General features: G+C 39.7%; 1 protein-coding gene across 5 annotated transcripts in view; it reads right to left on the bottom strand.

The window, feature by feature from the left end:
* Window positions 1-22,267, bottom strand: part of Pparg (peroxisome proliferator activated receptor gamma) — a 129,188-nt gene extending 106,921 nt beyond the window's left edge. Inside the window, exon 1 of one of the 5 annotated variants that reach the window (XM_021191865.1) lies at window positions 21,847-22,267. The gene's annotated coding sequence lies outside the window, so the exon portion shown is untranslated. Of the gene's footprint in view, window positions 1-10,813; window positions 10,877-20,821; window positions 21,007-21,846 lie in introns of those variants that run through there. The other 4 variants (XM_021191866.2, XM_029535224.1, XM_021191867.2 and 1 more) reach the window with 4 other exon arrangements.
* Window positions 22,268-22,615: the final 348 nt, after the last annotated feature.

Here is a 22,615-nt window from a genome sequence, read left to right as displayed (position 1 = left end):
TAGAAATAACCAACACACCATTAAACGACTCATCACCCAAAACTCTCGTCAGAATAGTTGCATAAAAGAAACAGATAGCTGTTTGATCCACTTCTCTTGTTTTACCTGTAGGGTCACTGACATGATGTAAAACTCTACTATACACATTTTTAATATCAGGTTAATAATAATTATATTAGCATTCAGACTTAGGAAAAGGTAGATCTTTAAAGGGATTAGCAACCTCAAAAGATAGGGAGCTGAGAGCTCTAGGTGTGGCTTACACATCAGAAGGCCTGCTATCCATATCCAGTCGGAGGGTGTCTGATGCCAGTTTGATGAGAGCTATACATTGTGAAGCTGATGTTTACTGAAATTTGAGTTCATCTGGAAGCTACATACTGGGGAATTCTAAGATACAGTAGAGCACCCAGCCTGCTTGAGCATGGGAGATGCAGTACACAACAGACTAAGCAAACTTTTCAGAGGAAGGTCTAGGGAACAGATTGTCTAAATAATGATTCACATCCTTGTCTCTTAAAAGGGCTTAGGGAGCCCAGAATAGGACATTCTGTAAAGACAAAACAGCATCCGGTGCCAAAAGCCTTTATCAGGAGGGCCAGAGAGCATGCAGACCCAACATTCTGCACAGTCTGACACACACAAAACTCCAACACTCACTCTTTTGACTTTTTGGAACTCACAGAAATTGCTACATGGTGCATGGTATAAAATGTTACATCATGAAGATGATGGGTTTTCTCATTCTGTTACTTCTAACATGAAAGAACATGAGCTACAGCCAGTGAGCTTTGCTTGTTGGTATAACCATCACTGTGCAGTACTGCTGCTTGGAAATGGAGAGTTTTAATGCCATCTCAGTACCAATAGTGAACTGTAGTTCTGTTCTCAGAACAGGAAAGTCTCTACAGGAAGAGCTAATTTGTCAGCACTTTCTGCCTGTATGCTTTGGTTGTGACTGTTGACCTCCATCATAATGATTTACATAAACATTCAAAGTTGCTAGTCAACAGTGAAAGCAGCATCCACAGCCAAACCGCTTACTACATCTTGCATGTTTAACATATGGAAACTGCTTTATCTATGAGAGATCACCACTATGACTTTTAAAAAAGTCAGCTAATATTATTTCTGGAGGCATGCAGTATTCCAAATATCACACATACCCTATCCCACTCCCTGGATTCACTCAGACTGTTCTGTGTCTTCAAGGCATAGTCTATAGACACAAGATGTCCCAGGACAGAGACAATCTGAGGACAGTGTATCTAGCTACTCATATTCTATGTTTATTTTATGTTCATTGGATGGTCAATCTATTTACAATCCCTAAAACCCAGAGACACAAAGTTCACAGTAGGCTAGGCTATACTTGCCTACTTATTCAACTACTTTACATAAGAAGTCCTGAAATAGGACTTTCTACACAACACAACGGATATTAATGCATTCCAAGAGCAATTTATCCAGATTAATTTTCCTGAAATGGAATAAACAGTGAATGAAAATTGACCCAAGAGATGGGGATTGGGGTAAAAAAGGAAATCATTGAGAACTTATCTAGGAATTATATCCCCAAAGGATTGCAGGTATAATGCAGTGGTAGACCTGCCACCAACAAGAACTTGGGTTCAATGTTCATCATTGCTGAACAAAACAAAATTGCTCCCCAAAGGTAATTTTATAAGTGTTCTTTTAAAATGCTGCAGAAAGAGATGTCATTCATATATATATATATATATATATATATATATATATATATATATATATATATATACCTATGACCAAATTAATTATTTAAGATCATAATATTGATACAAAAATGTGACCCTTTTCCCTCCTTCACAAAAGAAAACATTTAAAAAAAGGGGGGGTGGGCTATTGAAATGGCTGAGTGGGCAAGAGAGTTTTCTGGCAAGACAGATGGACTGTGCTATCAGAATCCTATGGTGAAAGGAGAAAGCCAGATTCCACAAATTTTCCTCTAACCTTTACCATGTGCATGTGACACACACACACACACACACACACACACACACACACACACACACAGAGAGAGAGAGAGAGAGAGAGAGAGCCATACACACACATATATTAAAAAATGTCAGTCCTATTTATTAATATCAAATTAAAACTATAAATAAAACTAATTAATTAAATCATATGCTTGAAAAATAAACTACTGTGATCAAATTGAACTTATCTCAGAAAAGGAAAGGCATTTGTTTTTTTAGGAAAGGCAATTTAATACCAGAATTTGATAAATACATATAATGCATTAGAAAAAATTAAAACAAGCCATATGATTATTTCAGAACATACAAAAACCAGTATCTATATAACATAGTTCTACCTTTGGGCTTAGAGTGTAGCTTAGTGGTACAATACTTGCCTAATATGCTCAAGGACCTGTTCTTGACATTTCTTTTTAAAACTAGGAAAGTTTAATAACAACAATCTGTCTTAAATTTACAACTAATATGGTCCTAATTGTGAAATATGACAGTGCATTTCCTGAGGTATAGTCTATAAATAACCAGTTCCTTTTCCAACAGAAAAGGTTTCGCTAGAAAATAAATGCGTGTGTGTGTGTGTGTGTGTGTGTGTGTGTGTGAGTGTGTGTGTGTGTGTGTTGGAAGTTTATAGAAGACATTAAGATGTAAATACTCTGCAAGCTTTACAATTAAATAGTGACATCATAAACAGCAACTTCACTGAACACTGGGTTCACTTGCCATTCTTCTGTCCCTTTGTACACTGTACTGGAGTGATGACACACATCTTTCTACCGAAACCAGTAACCAGCTGCTTCATTAGACTTCTTGATTTCTGCTTTCCACTGGTGTGCTTTAAAAAAATGCTTAATTAGCCCTCCTGACATGAAGAAAATGCTCTGGTTTCTGGACTTATGAGATAAGGATTTCAAGTTCCAAAGATGATGTCTCTGAGGTAGGATGTCCACCACACAGACACACAAGAGATGACAAATCTCAGCTAAGAGCTAGGAAATATACTTTTTTGTGTGTCTGTTGCTCTTGTATTTAACATATCCTGTCTGCTTATAATTTCACATAATTGAATACTTGCTAAACATCTCTAACAATGGTAAAACACTGAGATTTTACAATTAAGGAGCTACAAGCTCATCTGAGTGGGCTCCTGCATACTACTGCCCTGCCCTGCCTTCCAGATACTTCTTAGTCTCTTACACCTGCTCTTTCTGAGATTTTCTACTATCATCTTCTACAGGTTTGTTGGCTTTCTTCTTTCTATTCTTGCATGTGGAATGTCTACTAACATGTAGTTTCTAATTCTTCAGTCATAGGTCCTGACATGGGAAGATTGTGTGTGTGAATGTCTGTGTGTGCGTGTGCATGCTTGTTTGTATGAATGTGTGTGTTCCTAGGAGTTCATGCATGAATTGCAAGCTGAGCTGTATCTTTCCTTAAAGGAAAGGAGAGTGCTCTTATTCCATCATACAGTGTCTATCACAGTCTACTGGGGAGGGGGGAGGTAGGAAGTAGGCAAATATACACAAATTAGTGATTTTTATTCCAAACTAAAATGTAGCCATTCCTCCATGTCTGAGGATGTATCCAATTATACAGTAAAAATATATTTTTTAAAAATACATTAACAAGAAGGTACTGTTGCTCAGCATGTAAAGTATTTGATGACTTGAATTCAGCCCTTGGAGTTCACATAAAGGTAGAAGGAGAGACCAACTCTACAAGCCATCCTCTGACCTCCACACTCCTGCTGTGGCGTTTGATGCCCAAACTCATATATCATATGTAGCCACGATAATCACAAATAAATATTCTAAAAATACTCTGGCTATACTGAGCATTTAACAACCTTGTCTTGTTACTAGTCCTCAGACAACACAGTATAACAATTTCTCTGGCATTTATGCTGTATTATGTGTAATAAGTCATCTGAAGGCAATTTGAAGGAAAATGGCTAGGTTATATGCAAACAATACATTTCATATAGATCTTGGAGCCAGCTCCTATGGATATAAACTCACTAGGCTTTTCCTTGCCCTATCCCCTCTGACCATGAAGACTGATTCTATTAGAGTGGTAGCTCAACCAAGGTCAGTTAAAAATCTTCCTTAGATTTTTGTAGAAAACGTATAAAATGTACTATTTATCTGACTGTTATATCCTCAGATAAGCAAATAAAATTATTTTATTTGTATTAAGAAGCAGAGGGGAAAGGGGGGCAAGAAATAGAGGCTTTTACTTCTTTTTTTTTTTTCTTTTCTTGAGACAGGGTTTCTCTGTGTGGCCCTGGCTGCCCTAAAATTCACTCTGTAGACCAGGCTGGCCTTCAATGCAGACATTCACCTGCCTTTGCCTCTGAGTACTGGGATTAAAGGCATACAACATCAATGCCAGGCAGAGAAAGCCTTTTTAACAGTGGTTTGTTGTCTTGCCCCAGTGATTGCTTTTAATAGTAGAACTTCTGAATAAACATCAAAGATTTACTGATCTCATTTGCCATGTCACAAACAGCACAAAGACACACTGTATTTTTAAGTCACTGCCACACACTAAATTGATTTACCATGAACTAGAACAACTAGCCCACATAACATCTGAACGTGGATATACTTGTACACGTCTAACAGTTACACAGGCATGGTAGTTGGTGGTGTGTGGCTATAGATATTTCATTCTCTGGTAACACAGATACTATAAAACTAGGCTCTTGTGCAGGAATTGGTGGCTGGTTAAGATTGCTTAGGTTCAAATGCTACTTTTCTTATTTAGCAGATTAGGTTGTCTCTGTTTCTATTTCTTCACTGACCTGAATAATTCATGAAATATACAACATGCACCCACCTTCTTTTGAGACAGGGTCTCCTGTAGGACAGATTAACCTTAAACTCACTATTTAGCCCAGGGTAACCTTGGGTTCCTACTTTTCCTAAGGACTAAGATCTAGACATGTGCCACCATTCTTAATTTATGCTGTTCTGGGGATGGGATCCATGGTGTTCTGCATGCTAGGCAAGTATTCTGCCAACTGAACTACATCCCATCCCAGTGTATAGCCTTAGCATTATATACAAAATATGATTGTTGGAAGAATAAAATAAGATAGTGTATCAATGTGCTTAAACAGAGCCTGAAACAAAATTGCTGATCAATAAATATTAATAATAACTCTAAGTAACTAGCTTATCTTTTTGGTGCTTAAGTTAATTAAGAAAAAGTCCTAAAGCAAGATGGTTAAGTGACATTTTGGCTAAGGATTTAAACTATGTCATAGACTAAGCATGACAATGAATGGTTAAAAAACAAGCAAACCATGTTCTAAGCAGGAAATCACAGACTTTCATTTATAAATAATTTACAAACTAAGTTGCCCTTATGAGTAATTTTACCTAAGAAAGTTATGAGAGCTCTTGAGGACTGGGGAATAGAGTCAGACTGTGAGTGTGAAATAAAAAAGTAGCAGTTATCGACTAAGCATCTGCTATTTATTACTGGCATTCTACACAAGGAGCTACAGGATGAACATGACAGATTCTCTCTTGTGTAACTGCACATGTAAGGGAAGACACAACCAGAAATCAATGGCTTGAGAATTATCAGCTCTCTGTGCTATTTGGAAAAGGAAGTTAGAAATGAAAGTTGTTAGAGACAGTCGGGAGTTACCTCAACAAGCTACTGTACTTAAGCATTTGCAGGTGTACTTGCTTGTTTTATGTCAATTTGACACGATCTAGAGTCATCAGAGAGGAAGGAGCCTCAGTGGAGAAAATGTTTCCATAAGATCCAACTATAAGGCATTTCTCAATTAGTGATCAGTGTGGGAGGGTCTAGCTCATGGTGGGTGGTACCTTCCCTGGGCTGGTGGTCCTGAGTTCTGTAAGAAAGGAGGCTGAGAAAGCCAGGGGAAGTAAGTTAGTAAGCACTACCCCTCCACGGCCTCTGCCTCAGTTCCTGCCTCCAGGATCCAGTCCTGTTTGAGCTCCTGTCCTGGCTTCCTTCAATGAACAGTGCTGTGGGAGTTAGTTAAATAAACCCTTTCTTCCCCTAACTTGCTTTTTGGTCATGGTGTTTCATCACAGCAATAGAAACCCTGAGACATCAATCTAGGCGTATTGACCTCTTTCAGATAGTTTGAGAATTAGTGATTTGACACTTAAAAACCCCATTTGGAAATCAATCAATGGACACCACATTCTGTCAGAAAGAGCAGCAAGAATTTCAGAATGAAGGTATCCCATTTTTTATCTTTTGTTTAGTAGATTAAAAGCACACATTACTTTCATGCAGTAGTCAGGGTCTCGACCCAGGGAAGAGCTAAATAATAGGCACTGAGAAACTGAAGTGCAAAGGAAGAATCTTCAGAAGAGAAGTAGTTGCAAAAACCCCAGAAAAGAAAATATAAGAAGTATCAGGAATGAAAACCTCAGGGCAGGAAAGAGGGACTAATAGCCAGAGCTACTGTAAGAAGTGAGAGGAAAAGAGAAGGAAGGAGGGAGGAGAGGAATAAGATGGGGATACAAAATAGAAAGAAAGAGAGAAAAGGAAGGAAGGAAAGAGGACAGAAGGGGAGGCAACAGACAGGGAAAATAGGCCCAGAGGTTCTGGCCATTCAGTGGTAATGATGTGCATGTTCAGGTTAAGCTATTTACTTTGTATTTAATCACCAGAATTAGTTGTCATTGGCATTTTAAGTATCACATAGAAATTAAATATACCACCAAAACTATTTAACTTGAACTTTCACATTGGTAATTATACCTAAATATCACCTTAAGGAAAGTGCCTTAGCTTTTCTCAAAACTTGAACTCCCTACCACTATGCCCATTCAGACATGAATTTTTTTTACTTGAGATGTCTGATATACTAATATACATCATTTCATATAGCTGAATAATGTTCAATAAATATTTGAGTACATACTATATATTAGATAACATTCTAGGCACATGTCAAAATTTTTATATGCATTTTGGTGAAAAGCATAATCTGTTTTATTCATACATCATAAAAGGGGGAGGGGTCAACTTTTAACAAGGTATTTTACTAGAGATGAAATGAAATTACTTTTTTTCTTCAGATAACCTGTTATTTGTTATTATAAGCACTAAAGTAATCCCTATGAAAAGAATAGTCCAGCATTTAAGACAATATACTAAAGATATCACTCCTATATATGAGTCTAAACATTATAATGTTGTGAAATGCAACTAATCAGTACTAAGGCTAGTTACTAGATGTTGATAGAAACAGTTTGTTGTTTATAATAACTAAGTCAAATAGGCTAAATAATAAAGCTATCTATTTTTATGCATCAAAATAGCATCCCACTCCAGCATTTCCAAAGGGAGATAGGCACCAAGTCCTACCCCTAGCTAAAGACCTATTGAAGCTGGGAGAGGAATAATCAGTTTCTTTTTATAGTAAGATCCCTGGTAGGTCTACCAAGCTCCAGTGGGAGGCCACACATCCAAGAGGATATAGGCAGTACAAACTGGACTTGATGTGTTTAAAAAAAAAAAAAAAAAGACACAAAGTTGGATGGGTAGCAAAGGAGAAGTAGATCTAGGAAAAGTTAGGGAGTGAATATGATCAAAACTCATTGTATGACATGCCCAAATAACTGATTGTTTTTTTAAATGAAAAAAAAATGGCACCCCAAAGTTATCCCCAAGTGGGTAATCACATAAGGTCTTATTCAATCATGACATTACATCACAGGAGTAAAAAACAAATGATTTAAAGGTCAGCATCTTGACTTAGATTTACGTAACTCACTTCTGTAGAAATTTGCATTACTTGTGAAAAACATCACGTGAAAGAGGAACTTACTATAAATATTAAAATTGGAAATAAATGAACGGCTGAGAGAGCATTGGAAAATAATAGTTTCCTTAAAAAGAATTGGAGAACTACAGAGTGTGGGTGTGTGTGGCTCATTGGTATAGCATGTGCTTAGCTTATAAGAGGGCCTGGTTTCAGTTCCCAGCAAGACACACACACACACACACACACACACACACACACAAAATCTAATTGTAAAACTAAGTATAGAATGCATTTAAAAATCTAATTTGCACATATATTTACATAAGTTTATTTATAAGTACTGATGAAAAAGCTAAAAATTTAGCTTATGCTGATGTTCCAAAGTAGCTAATTATGAAGAAGTATGTTCTACTAGCTTACTAGCACAGAAAGAAAATCTTGGCACCTCAGATTTAGGTGGGAACTTACAAGTTGCCTAGTTCATTTCTCCCCAGTAGGGGAAGCCATCTTAGGGACTCCTTTGGGCTCTAATGACAAAGCATTTTCTGCCCTTATGGCAGCCTTTCCCACTGCTGGACAGCTATAGATATTACAATTCTTTACTTACACTGAGCTAAACTATGACTCTCTTTAATGTCTGACTACCATTTGATAAATAAAGGCTATGTGACAGTTCCATAAAGAAAGGGGCTAGCTCTGCCTTGCTTACTACTGTAGCTCTGTGTCCAATATATAAAGTAATATACAGAGAGGGTACTCTAAAATCTATGACAAGTCCCAGAATAGTTTTTCTTCAAGACAGTGTGCATCTAATTTGAGGTGAAGGACATTTTCTCTGCAGTACACTGTAGCTACTTTTATGAAAGGTCAAATCATACACTTGAATTCTAGGACAACATCACCTCAAAGCTCTCCTCCCCTGATCCAGGTCAGTGTGCACTGGTGTGTAGACTATGACTTTGCCTAAGAGCTCAGTGGGTTTTGTCTTCATTCCTACAGATGTGCCACACATTATGTCCAGTTTTCCTAACAGCTTCCTGGTGGCTTTCTCTGCACGTAGCTGCCAGGTTAATCTTCTGACTAAATCATCTCTAACTTCTTAAGATCTGGAATCTCCTCGCTGCTAAGACAAAGCCCATCCTCCTCCATCTGCATCCCAGACCTTTATCATCAGTCTGAAATCTACATTTCCATCCCTGTTTCTGACTGTTCATTCTCCGGTGCTATATTCTCTGTCTCCAGTTGGTTCATGTGGAGGCCCCTGGGGCTGTGTTTAGTCACTATTCCAGACTTGGTTTTCTTACACTGGACATTCTTTTCTTTTTCTCTTTGACTATCTCAAATCATGAACATTAATTTTTGAGGAAACATAAAATTATCCATTTCAGGGTATATGATACTATTAATACATGTAATATTATATGTTATATAATACATCATATAATACTATATAATGTCTAGTATATAGTTTTATATTTAGTTTTCAGTCAATACATAATGGTTGTATACAGTATAGGGTACAGAGTGATATTTCCAGTACATGTATACAGTGCGCAGTGGTCAGACCAGGACACTGGAAAAGTCAGGGATGGCCTCGTGGCTTGGCAGTCAGCTGCTTGCCTAGCATAGGTCTGGGTCTGGGTTTGAATCTCAATACTACATCCAAAAGAAAGAAAAGCAGCTCTAAGTCTACCTACCTCCAAAACTGAAGTTTCACCAAAGGAGACCTATGCCTGATCTGCTTACATTCTTTGCAAAATGACTTACTCTGGCTCCTTTGTTGATCCTTTCTCTGTACGTGTTTGCATTGGTTCTCTTCAGGCTACCCTCTTAATTCTTGAACTTCCGAACTCTCCTCTGCAGGGCTTTCCCCAGCTACTCCCTCCCTCCTTGGATTTCAGTCATTTTCAGCCTTGAATCATCATGTTGCTATGGGTTGTTGTTTAACCATTTCAACTGTACCCTTTTTGGACTTAGGTGATTCAAGGCTCCTAGCTAAGGTACTCTATCTTTCTCTCAGTCAAGAGCCGAGCCAATTTGTTTGTATGGAGGAGTTTAATTCCCTGTGTGCAGCAAGACATGAAAGAGTACTAAAACGAAACTGAGGTTTGGATACTCAATGACAGCACATCTCAAACCTCCTTGTGCTCCGTCCCGTTGTGCTCTTTCTCAGGAAGCCAAGGGTCTGCGCATGTCTAGCCAGTGTTTCTTTGCCCTAGTAGCTGAGCAGGTGTGAGAATGGGAGGAAAATGGCAGGTTGCCCAAAGGTGGAGAAGGTGCAGGTTCCCTGTATTCATCTTTAGCAAACAGACTCCTACCTTCATTTGACAACCACAGATGAAGGCCTACCAGGAAGAATCAGGTGTCCAAAGATGTCACAGTGCATCTTTTAAAGAGGCTCATCATTTGTATTTGCTTTTATATGTAAATCAGTTTCTCATTCTGATACTTTGAAGTTGTTCATAAATACAGATCTTCCTTGGAAAATATTAACTATTAAATAACCATGATGTTAATACTTGTGGTTAATACATAAAATAGCTGAGCAATTAAAGTACCATCTATTAAAAGATGAGCATGGTAGCATACAGCTTTGAGCCTCTTATTCAGGAGGCAGATGCAGGCAGATCTTTGAGTTTGAAGTCAGCATAGTCTACAGAGTGAATTCCAAGCCAGGGCTACACAGAGAAACCCTGTTGAGAAAAGAACTATTATAAACCAATGGGTAGGTAAAAAAAATCTGATGGTGCTTTATCTAACCTGGCAAAAACGTATGAAAGGGAATCAGCTTTACATGATGCATGGGTAAAAGTCTCAGCAACATTTGTGTTGTGCTTTCTTACAAACCGTTTCCAGCTGTGGTACTGCACAGAATTTGTCACAGTTGCTGCTGAGAGTCGACAATGAGGAATGTAAAAACAAGGCTCAGGCCCCTAGGCCATTATGGAGCCTGTTCCTCTGACCAGGACTACTGAACGAGCTAATGCAGAATGCCAAAGTCTATAATTAACATCTCTCCCTTTCTCACGTTTCACTTTACCTGCTCTAGAGTATCAGGGCGAGCAGAGTAAAACGTTCTTCTGATGTTAATTCCATGTGTCCTAAAAATGTTACACAGAATATGAGTTAACATTAAATAAATCAGATTTTTAGGGATTTCCCTAAAAATTTGGGGAGTAATAATATCAAGAATCATGTATAAGTGAAGCTGAAAATACACATACCTGTTCTTAAAGTCAAATTTAAAAGTACATATAAAATACTTAGGATGCACCAGTCCCCTGCTGCAGGCCAGGACTAAGGAAGGTATGCAGTGCATAGACAGGTTAAAAAAAAAAAAGGTCAAGAGCTATAATACACATCCCTATATTCTAATAATACATGACAGAAACATGAAAATAAAGAGAAATCACACACCCCCAAATCAGCAAACGTAATTTGTGATACAGAAGATAGACTATCAGATTATGTTTCAGAGTAAGTGTGTCATTCACTTCTGTCCTTTAGGTGGAGATTAAGAGCAGTTTGAATACTCTGAATTTAAAAGCTGGTGGTCAGGGTAAATCCTGTCTATGCATGCTGGTTTTTAAAGCTTTCTAGCCATATCAAAACCAAATGAGTCATCTGTACATATTTGCTAGCGTTGGAGACTGTTCTGAGAAGCACAGAGAACACATGGAATGGGTTATGTGGCTGGTCATGCCAATATGCTATATGTTCAATCACTGTTACTTCACATCTCTGACTGAACCAGGGTCTTTAACTGCCCAGTGCTAGATGCAGGTTTGTAGTTGGTACATTGTAATCTTTACCTCCTAAGCCCCAGCCTCACCATTCATGTGGCTGTGTTTTCAGAAAATAGGTTTTGGTCTGAATGCAAAGATACATGGTTTGTAAAGTCAGTGGTCATTCAACAAGGGTGCATTTTGCAGGATACAGTAAACACACTGTCCACATCTGCCAACTCTGGAAGTTTTGTTTATGCCTAAATTGATATTCCCTCAATATTCCACAGCACTTTGTGTGGGCAAGAATACATTCTATTTGATTTCACATAAATGCCTTTAAAATGTGTTTTCCTTGTGCACTGCCCTTATTCATGTTCAGAATTTATTTCTAAGTGGTCAATGAAACATTTCTGTCATTTTAAATACCAAACAAAAAATGGTAAAGGCAATTTATGAATTCAGAAATATAGAATAGTTACAATAACTTGGTTATGGAATGGTCATTATACACAGGCTAGGGGGCTAAGGTTACATAGGCTCAGTGGTGAACAGTTTACCTAGCATGTTTGATGCTCAGAATTTGATGTCTCATACTGCATCCCTCCACAGAAAACCCTTTAGTGGATTTACTCTTTGAAGTGTTGCCACTTTAAGGCTGTCCTACCACAAAATTCTAAGACCTAGAAATTGAAGTCTTGTTAGCTATAGTTCATACTGGCTGACATTAGGGACTAAATCAGCAGGAACTTGAGAGGGAAGAAAAAAAGATTTAGTATCACCGATATAAAACTTCTAGAAGGCATTTTAATATTTTAAGATGGAAAGGGTATTCTGAGCCACAAGACCAATACAAGATGCATACATGCATACATTCATACATGTACATATGTATATGAAATACACAACACACAAATATATATTAATTATATATTGATCATGAATTCAGATATATATCTGAAATATATATATATATATATATATATATATATGGAAAGTAACAGGAACAATATATAACCTAGGTCAAAGGCAAAAGCAGTTAATTTTTCCTTCTGGAATTTCTAGAACAGGGAATAAAAAGACAAGTCCAAGGGCTATTACAGTACTTTTCATGTATGCATGTACTTTGCATGTATGCATGCATATATGTGTAAACATACGTGATTTTTGCATTGTCCACAGAGATTTGGGGAAACATGCTCCTTGCTATTTTCATCCCACTTTCTTCAGGATTTCTACCATATTTCACACCAAGGTCTCATTGATAAGGGAAGCTTACCTTAACAGGCTTCTATATCAGTGACTAGTTATTATTACATGTTCAACATTCTGCCAGGAGTTAGAAAGCCAAATAACTCTTACATGAGGTCACTCCATTTTAGAGAGAGGAAGAAAACATAGAGTACATACATATATTAAGGAAAAAATTAAAAGAGGAGAGCTTTAAGAAAAAGTAATTCTGGAAAGTTTTCAAAGCTCTATTTGACAGCACAAACTAAAGATCAAAAAGATCACAGGCCATCTGCAAAATTGAACCTTATATAAGGCTGCGAACATGATGAGGCCGTTAAAAAAAAAAGATGGATTTTAAGATTTTTTTCTTCTTCCCAAATAAATAAATCATGAAAAAAAAACCTGCACAGGTAAATCTAATATGTTAAACAAAACTAAGTGTGAAACAAAGTTTGGGTATAACAGAGAAAAACTCAAAAATCTAGCTAGAGGATTCTCATGCTTTGCCTTGATCTTTACTGATCAGGATCACAGAGAAACTAAAAAGTTAACTATTTTCTCTGTTGCTAAATATCTGCACTTCCAAGTATGGATTTTAGATAGGATCTTACTATGTGGCCCAGGATGGCTTCAAACATGCAATCCTCCTGCCGCAGTCTCTCAAGTGCTGGGATTACAGATGTATACCAACATTTCCAGTTCAAATATGGGTTCTTATAACAAGGTTTTTATGAAGTTCTTGTATCTGGCTTTTCCTATATCTTCTGGTACTCTAGAAAAAGCCTCAGAAGTGATGGTATATCATTACCGTGTGCAACACATTGCCTAACTTCTTTCTAAGCAGCCTGAAGTAAATTACAGTGACATCAGAGATACGTAGACACAAATTGCTTCAGCTTCTAAATCATAGTTTGTTGTCCACAGGGCTTTGCATACTAGACAACCCCTCTAGCACTGAGCCACACCCTTGGCTGCAATTGTCAAATCACAGAATTTTAGAGTAAGAAACAAAACTCTTACTAGAAATCACTAGGAAGGGCTTATTGTCAACCTTTATTTAACTGGAATTGGAAAATAGCTTTATTTACTTAACATAGAGTAGTTTTCCAGGGCTAGATCTGTATTTGTGTAAAATTCAGTCTTTGAGACTCAAGGTTCCTAACTGCCACTCAAAGACAAAAAGACCCAGTGAGACCCTGTCTAAGAGATTCAGTTACCCTACAGCAACAGTTGGCCTACCATGACAGAAACTTACAGACAACAGCACTGAGTTTTTCTAAGTAATCTAGCAAGCCAGCTATGGCGAGTTTTACAGGGATTCTATGAATAAGGTGCAGTATGGCCAGAACTTCACATAGGCTGCCTAATAAATCCAGGCTGGCCCGATCCATTGATCCATTGTGTAGTTCTGAGGACTATGGGGAAGCTCTCTGATCTTCCAGCCTCTACCTCCTGAATGCTAAGATTCCAGGTTGTTAGTTTGTGTTTGGGATAGAATCTAGAGTGTTCAGCATGCTAGGCAAGCACTCCACCAACTGAGCGACATTCCTAGCCCTTAAAAGCCCAGTGGTACCTTCCTTCAAGAAACTTCTCATCTATTACTTTCAAAGTCCTAACAGCCAGCGAATTTGAACACTGCTGAACCCCAGATTTAAAATATTATACTGCCTTTAAATAAAATCAGGATGTTCCTAAGTCATTCCAAATGCTTCAAGGAAACATGTAGCAATCTTCCACTGCCAAATGCTTGCCTGGGTTCACTCTCTACTTTTCTGAATTATTCTGACATATGCAAATAATTTTTTTGAAGTTTCAACTTCACATATTTATATCATTCCCATGTTTGTTTTCTCTCTTTATAAACCTTATCCAGTATATAGAACAAGAAAAACATGCATATGGGTACACTTTCCCACACACTCAAACGCTTGTTTACATGGGTAATTATCAACTGCAAGAAAGAGACAATATATAGTAGGGTGAGGTTTCAGGAGTCTCAGATTTAGGTTCATTAACTGAAAAGTTGTGTAAACACTAATGACAGGTAAGCAATATGCTTAGTACTGGGTGTGAGGGTGGCCACTCTTAACAAATCCCACCAATTATCTGATTCTCAGAACTAGTAAGGCCACCAAGCTTCGGTTTCTAGCAGAGCTTCACTGAGTTGCTGTAACCATTTTAAGTCTAAAGAGAAGAAAGCAGAGTATGTGTGAAGTGGATCTGCCACATAATGTATAATGAAGCAGTAAGAATCATTTCTTCTTCTTAGGCATTTTTTTTTCCTCACTGAAGTGATTGAAAAACCTCATCGACTGTGATCTATTAGGAAGGTGCTTTAGCTGTCTGCTGGAACTAACTCATGAAGACAGCAGGGGATTAGTGTGACATCGGGAGGAAGCAGAGGACCTGAGCATAGCGCTTGACTACTGCCAGCTCACAGCGCTGAGCTTTGATGACGTTTCATAGGTAAAATGCTATTGCACAATAACTGTTTTCTTTTTGAGTTGAAAAATAGTTTGAGGAACATCTGAAACCTGTCTTGATTTAAATTTTTAAAATTACATTTATTTATTGTGTGTGTTCAGATGACAACACTCAGGAGTCCATTCCTTCTTCCCACCATGTGGGTCCTAGGAACCAAACTCAGATTGTTCAGCTTTTACCAACTGAGCCATCTCTTAGGTCATTGTCTTGATTTTTATGAGAAAAAAAAAATATGTGTGCATGGTGAATAACTCATTTGTCTTTTCTTATCACTGCTAGTCCACATGGTTGGTTTCATGCATATTTTGCTGCCAAGGGCCACATATTACCTTATTTCCCCTCTCCTCTTTAACCAACCCCCTTTATCCAACTCCACACATGAGCAAATCTCCCTTCCCCAGTCCTGTCCTTCCTCCTCCTAAGGGCAGCAGTGGTTATAGGCATTCACCAAATGTGATTTCTACTCTCTCTTTCCAACGCCACATGAATGTGACCTGTGTTTTCAGGCAACAAGAAATCAAGGAAGCAAACTTTTTTTGTCCTGATGGTGACGTGGTCAGTTAATTCTGCCGAGAACACTGGCTCTTTAAAGTGGACTCCAGACCTTTGTATGACAACAGCACTTTTAGTGGTGGAATGACAGCTGCAGGGGTGGGGTCAAGGTTAAGGAGTTCTTTCTAGTTCTTCACCCCAGCACTCAGTCTCACAGTTCTGTGTTTCCCTATTGCCCTCCCTATAAAGGAGAATATATTGCTTAAACACACAGGATAAAAGAATAACTTGTCTCTATTCCCTTTGCTAGATTCTCCCCACAAGTTTCTTGAGGGTCATAAAGTAACAGCAGTGAGAGGCAACCTTAGAATTTCAGGGATTCTAGAAGCCCGAGATGTCATAAAGGAGAGGAGTGAATTCTTTCAACCTAATCTTACATCCTAGGACATGGTAAGCACACAGCTTGTGCCTGAGAGCAGAGAAGACTGGGATCTGTATGTTCCACTCCTACACCCTCCTACTCAGGGCATTTCCCTTTTCTCTACTTCCCTCAGATTGCCCTTGTCCTTATCTGCTGAAAACTAAAAAGGACTCCTCACTCCCAGGTCCATGCCAATCTGAACTCTTCCAAGGGGTCAGACAATTTGTTTTAATTCATTTTATCTCCATATTAGAATTCCAGATAAGTCTATAGTTTTTTTTTAAGTAGTTAAATGTAGCATTGAACTTATTTTCTAAAGAGAATAAGGTGGGGCTAGAGAAATGGCTCAGCAGTCAAGAACACTTGCTGCTCTTTCAGAGGACCCAGGTTCAATTCCCAGCGTCCACATAGTGACTCACAGCCGTCTGTAATGCCAGTTCCAGGAGGTTGGAAATCCTTTTCCAGGCTCTATAGGAATCCAGACAAAGTGGTACACAGACAAACATGCAGGCAAAACAAACCACACATGTCTAACATTTATAAACAGTAATTGTTGAAGGGTGATACAGCAAGGCCATCAGCATTCAATTACCAGTATCTCAAAGCAAAACACATGGCACAGAATCAATAAAGAGGAGCCTGGCAGCATTACTGTATAAAGTAGAACAACAGTACTACTTTGCATGTGAGGGGCCAGGGTTTGACTTCCAATACCTAAATAAATAAAAAATGATTAACTGCAACAAAGCCTTATTCTATTATCTAGTTTAAATTCTGCCTGAAAGGTTTAAATTTACTGTAACCAATGCAAGTTATAAAGATTGATGACATCTTTCTTTTGTGTCCGGAACAGTGCAGTGGAGAAAAATCCATTCTACTCTATCAAAAAAGATTTCTCAGTCACTGTCCTGGTCTCAGGGGGTGCTTGAAACCAGAGCCAAGACTCTTAGGAAGCCCCAACAGTACTTGATAATAAGAGGGTAGAAGTTAATGAGAATCTGGGCTCCCACTCCCAAAGGGAAATCCACGAAGACACTCACCCCTACTTCTAAGCACCAGCTTGAGCCTTCCATTGCCTCCAAAGGCCCAACCTTGCATCTCTGCCTCTACGAGATAGAGCCTGGTAATGCCAGGTCTTGAGGGGTTTTTTTTGTTGTTGTTGTTGTTTTTTTTTTTTTTGCCAGGGACGTGCAGTTCAAGCCCCACGGCAATTTTCCCCAGCAACCACTTGTGCACACACAAGCCTTTTTCTGTCAGGCAAGCATGCAGCTCACCAAGATGCTGCTTGGGATCGGCCCAGGTTACCACATCCAGTCCCAGTCCATTTCTTACATAGGGAAGTCTCTTACAATAATCTGTATTAGTTAATCCACAGAGGGCTTCAAATGCGAGGTCATTCATATACTTGTCCAGTTGCTGCCTGCCAATAAGTAAGTGGCCTATTAGCAGGCACAAGTGACTTGTCAAGCTTTTTAGAAGGCTAATTTGGGTTATTGTTTGTTGCAATAAACAAGCAGTTTTAATGACTAGCACAAGGGATTATTTAGTCTTTTAGGTGTTGGTAGTAAACTATGGAACTGAAGGAAACTACTATGCTTGGAAAAATAAACTTCCCCTGGATAACATATTCAACTCTCTCAAAAGTATGCCATACAAATCCATAAAGAGTAGAGCTTTATCAAACAAACACACAAGCCTGCCGCCCTGGAAACTCAGAATGAGCACAAAGACCCCTTGTATATGAAGGACTCACAAAGACAGAAGAAAAAAATATGTTATGCTTGTTTTTGTCCCAAATCATCAGCAGTAAAGAATATAATTTGAAGCTGAAAACAGAATATTTCTATCATTTTTTTTTCTTGAGTTGGCTATAAAACGACAGGCATTTTTATCTTTCTTCACAGTTATCTCAGAGGCAGTAAGAGTGCAAACTAGTGAGCCTTGTGAGCAAGCGAGTCCGTACTGACCTAGATAGCTGTGCAGGTTGTCTTTAGGATCTCAGCTCAGTTAAATTCACGACCCAGTTCTTATCATTTAGGAAATCCAGGCTTGCTGATAAAAGTCTTAAAACCATACCCAAGACAAGCAAATAGAAACAAAGGCTCATTACTTTAAGCTTCCCTAACTTTTCATACTTAGAAAGAACATAGAAATTGGAGTAGTTAAGCAGCATAAGCATCCATGTTCTAAACAGAATATTTGATTAAAATATTGATATGCATGTATAATTGAAGAGAAGTAGTAAGAATAAAGCTAGGTCTTAAGATAATGATTTAAGGATATACCATGCCAATGGTAGATATTATCTTAACATGAACTGTACATTTCACCAAAGTATGGCCTATTGTGTTTGAGATCTCCTTATAAATGCAGTTGTGTTGGATAATTTATTAAATAATAGTTTAAAATATACAATGTATAACTCTCCAAAACCTCCCTCTGTATTATGAGAAAACTACAAGTAGTGGACAAAAACAACCTCAGGGAAAAAAATTAAAAATAATTTTTAAAAAACCCTGATATGCTATGAAACTAATTAATATATGGTATTTGAGGTTCCACTGGTATCGAGACAGATATTTAACTGGCCTTACTATTTTTTTGGTCAACTTAATTCCATTTCTAGTGACCTTTGTAAGCAATCATGCCGCTGCCCTTTTTGCTGCGTTTAGGTGTTAAGAAAGTGAAGTTAAGTAATGGATAACAGGGAAATTTGCCACAAAAATAAGAAAAACAAGAAAGAAATTCACTTTGACAATTTGTGGGCTGTGCGTATGTTTGAAATTACATATTATTGACTTAAATCAAATTGTCTTGACTAGTGTAGTATTTTTTTTAATCTTCTACCAATATTTACTTAGTAGAATCCTATGAAAGCAAAAAAAATTTCTTCCAGTATTTTTGCCTCACTTTATGACACAGAGAATATTTCCAAGTCCACATGACAACAAATTCAGCAGAGAGACACAAATTAGAATGGCCAACATGTCCTACCATGTGCACCGGGGGCACCTATAGGCCCTGTGAAAGCTGTAAAAATATTCAGACTTTTGGGGAAATTATTTTAACAAAAATTTTATGAAAGTTTCCTTCTATTAGCAACCACTTCATAATCTGAAAAGTAAGTTAAATACATTGCTAATCCTTATACATGTTTTCATAGTGCCTTTACATAGCTTCCCCACACAGAAGGATCTTGACAAGACTGATGGCATATTCTTTTTGGAGACTTAAAAGTGAAAAAAAATCATTTATTTAAATATGTAAAATTTACTAACTGAAATCAGTCACTTGCATACTCAGTAATCCATTTCTATGTCAAAAATTTAAAGTCATGCTTTTCATATATGAATTTTAAATATCAGAGATTTTGAAACTAAAGATATGATTTTTTTAAAGTGAAACTTGCCCTTTTCTGTTAAAGTGATTCTGAAAGATGTAGTGACATGAATGTTAAGAAAAGCAGCTCCTTTAAAGGAAATACACTTAATTATTAAAAATAGTTATCACAAAAAAATGTCAATGTAGTCTTAAGTATTGATGTGTATGATGTTTCCAGGTCTTTTAGTTCTAATGTGTTTTGAAGAACTTATAATCTTTTAAATATAAAAGAACGAGGAAACAGCATCTAAAAACTCTTCGGCCTAGAGGCATCAAGAACTTCAGACTTCACCGGCGCCATTGTTCTTCAGCAGTTTGAAGAGTTTCAAACTCTGAAAAAGAATTTTTTCCTTAAAAATAAAACTGTCAACAATCTTTTTCCTTCTAGTGAGCTGCAAAAGCTTGAGATGACCACCAGTTGCTCCTTAGATCTTCTCACTGAAGATATAATTCTCAGCAAATTAAATATGAAGTAGCACTGAAGTGAGCAAATTTACACAAAACACACAGTAAAATAAAAATCGAGGGCTTTATAATATGCTTCACTCCAACTAATGCATGACACTGATTTAAAATATTCGTATATTAAAATTAATATTTCGGACATTTACTTTAGAGCAAGTGTGGTTGACGATAAGACAACAGAGAACTTATTTAAAAGTTGAAACCCAATCTTCTGAAATATCACTCCAAATGCTCGTAGCATCTATGAGCGCTTCTGTCAAACTTTCAAGAGAAGTACCTCTTTGAGAAGTCATAGCGTACATCCGCTCCTAGCCAGGTTTTAAATCATAGAGCACCTGGAGTTAGTTACATTTTTAGTCAGCAATTGATCACTTAGCTATGGACAGGAAGACTCCCACAGAGCACCTGATATCTTTGGAAGACCTGCCCAAGTCCAAGACTAAGTTATTCATTCAATAACTCCGGTTAACAATTTGCCTCCTGCATGATAATAAAGAGTTGACATTACAATAATGAACTCCAAATCCAACTTTCCAACTGTTAGCTATCCTGCAACTTGGTTCATCTGGTTGTGTTTTCAAATGATCATTTAATTTTACATTTTTGTCCTTCATCCTGCTAAAGAGGGACAACTTTAGCCTCTTCCTGACAGAAAACTTAACTTTTCTTTTTTCCCTTCTGAAATAAATGGCACGACCTTCCCCCTGTTAGCATCAGAAGTGAAGCAGATTCTTAACAGTACAAGAACACAGACCATCCTGATGTGTAAGAACTTGGGGCAGTTTGGCCACTTCATAACACCCTCCAACAACAACAACAAAAACGTGATGACGATGGGGCCACTCACCTACTCAATGAGAGTTAAGAATTTAGCGCTGCAGCCTTCGGATCCCCAGCAGAGGTCCAGGCCCCTTCTTGACCTCCTCGCGTCCCTTATATAAAAGCAGCCCAGGCTACTCCCAGTTTCTGCCTCCTCACCTTAGGCTCCTCCCCAATCCCAAGCCATAAAGCACCGGGAGCCACACACCCACCTTCCACCCCCACCACGAGGGCTGCCTACTCCAGTGAGCCGGGCCCTGTGCTCCCCGCTCCTTAGACTGAAGAGGGGCACTGGCGGGGTGGGGCCTTGGCGACAGTGACCCCGCTTTCCTCACACCTGGCGAGCCCCGGGCGGGAGCCGTGGGCCAAATCGCCTCCCTGATCACGGGCGCATCCCCCAACGCCCCGACCCCCAGAGCCTCAGGGCGCCCGGTGGCTGCTGGCGAGCCCTTCTCTAAAAACTGTCACCAGGATCCGCACAATGCGGTCCCCCCCGCGGGAGTTCTGGAGACCTGGCTTTCCGGTCAGGGTCTGGCGGCCGGGGCAACCCTGTTCCGCGCTCACACACATGTCTGCCTGCGCACCCTCTCAGGGAACCTGAGGTGGCTCCACTGTGGCCCTCCGCACCGGGCCGGTGCCCCCCACGTGAACAGTCACCCTGTCAGTCACACTCCGCTCTCTGAGGGGTGACTGGTCCTCAGCTCCGCGACCCCGCCTCGCTATCACTCTCTCGCTCTTCTCCTAGTGTGACTTCTCCTCAGCCCGCGCGTCCCCCTCAGACCCAGACTCTGTCACCTTGCCTGTCACATTCGGTCCTGTCAAGAGTATGACTTCTCCTCAGCCGGGCTCCCTTCAGTCAAGATTCTGTCACTTGGTCACTCTCCGTCCTGTCAGAGTGTGACTTTCCAGCCCGCGTCCCCTCTGGTCGAGACAGGGTTAGGCTGTCAGTTACACAGCCCTGTCAGAATGTGACTTCTCATCCCGCGTCCCTCAGCCGAGACCCAGCCACCTAGCCAGTCAGATCCAGTCCCCACAGGCCGAGACCCCCCTCACCTTGTCTGTCACACAGTCCTGTCAGAACGTGACTTCTCGGCCCGCGTCCCCTCAGCCGAGACCCCGTCAGGCTGTCGGTCTCACAGGCTCCTGTCAGAGTGTGACTTCTCCTCAGCCCGTCCCCTCAGCCCGGTCACCTTGTCGTCACACTCGGTCCCCTCAGGCTGCGCGCGACCCGGTACCCCAGCGCAGCGCCCCAGGTCTCTTCTTCCGCGTCCCTCCGGCGGGCCGCGTGGCCCGGGGCGACTCTGACCTGAGGCGGTGACTTGGCGGGTGCTGTGAGTCGGTGAGGCCGACCCGACCCGAGCGCCCCAGGCGGCTGCCGCTCGGAGTGCGACGGGGCCCGGCCTGGCCGGCCGCGGACAAGCGGAGCCGAGCGGAGCCACCCGGCCAGACCGGGGGCGGTACCCAGGGAGAGGCCGGAGGCCCCGCGCCCGCACCCGGAGGCCGGCGCCCACGAGGCCCGCGTGGCCCTCCCGCGCCCGGCGCCGCGCGCTGGTTACCTGGCCGCCTTGCTCCTCACAGCCGCTGGGAGGCGACCCAGGAAGGTCCCGTGTCCCTCCGATAGATGTCCATGGCCCGGCCGGTGTCCTGACCATCGCGTGGAAGTTTGATTTTTTTTTTTAAGATGTGCTTTTCAGTAGCATTAATATAATATATATGCGTGTATATATATATATGTATATATACACACACCCATATATATTTATATGAATTAAGTGTATTTGGGATCTGATCTCTTTTTTAATTTTTATTTTTAATCTCAGTT

The sequence above is a fragment of the Mus pahari genome, chromosome 2 (genome assembly GCF_900095145.1).
Source record: "Mus pahari chromosome 2, PAHARI_EIJ_v1.1, whole genome shotgun sequence".
Classification (NCBI taxonomy): domain Eukaryota; kingdom Metazoa; phylum Chordata; class Mammalia; order Rodentia; family Muridae; genus Mus; species Mus pahari.
This window is presented reverse-complemented; position numbering and strand designations above follow the sequence as displayed.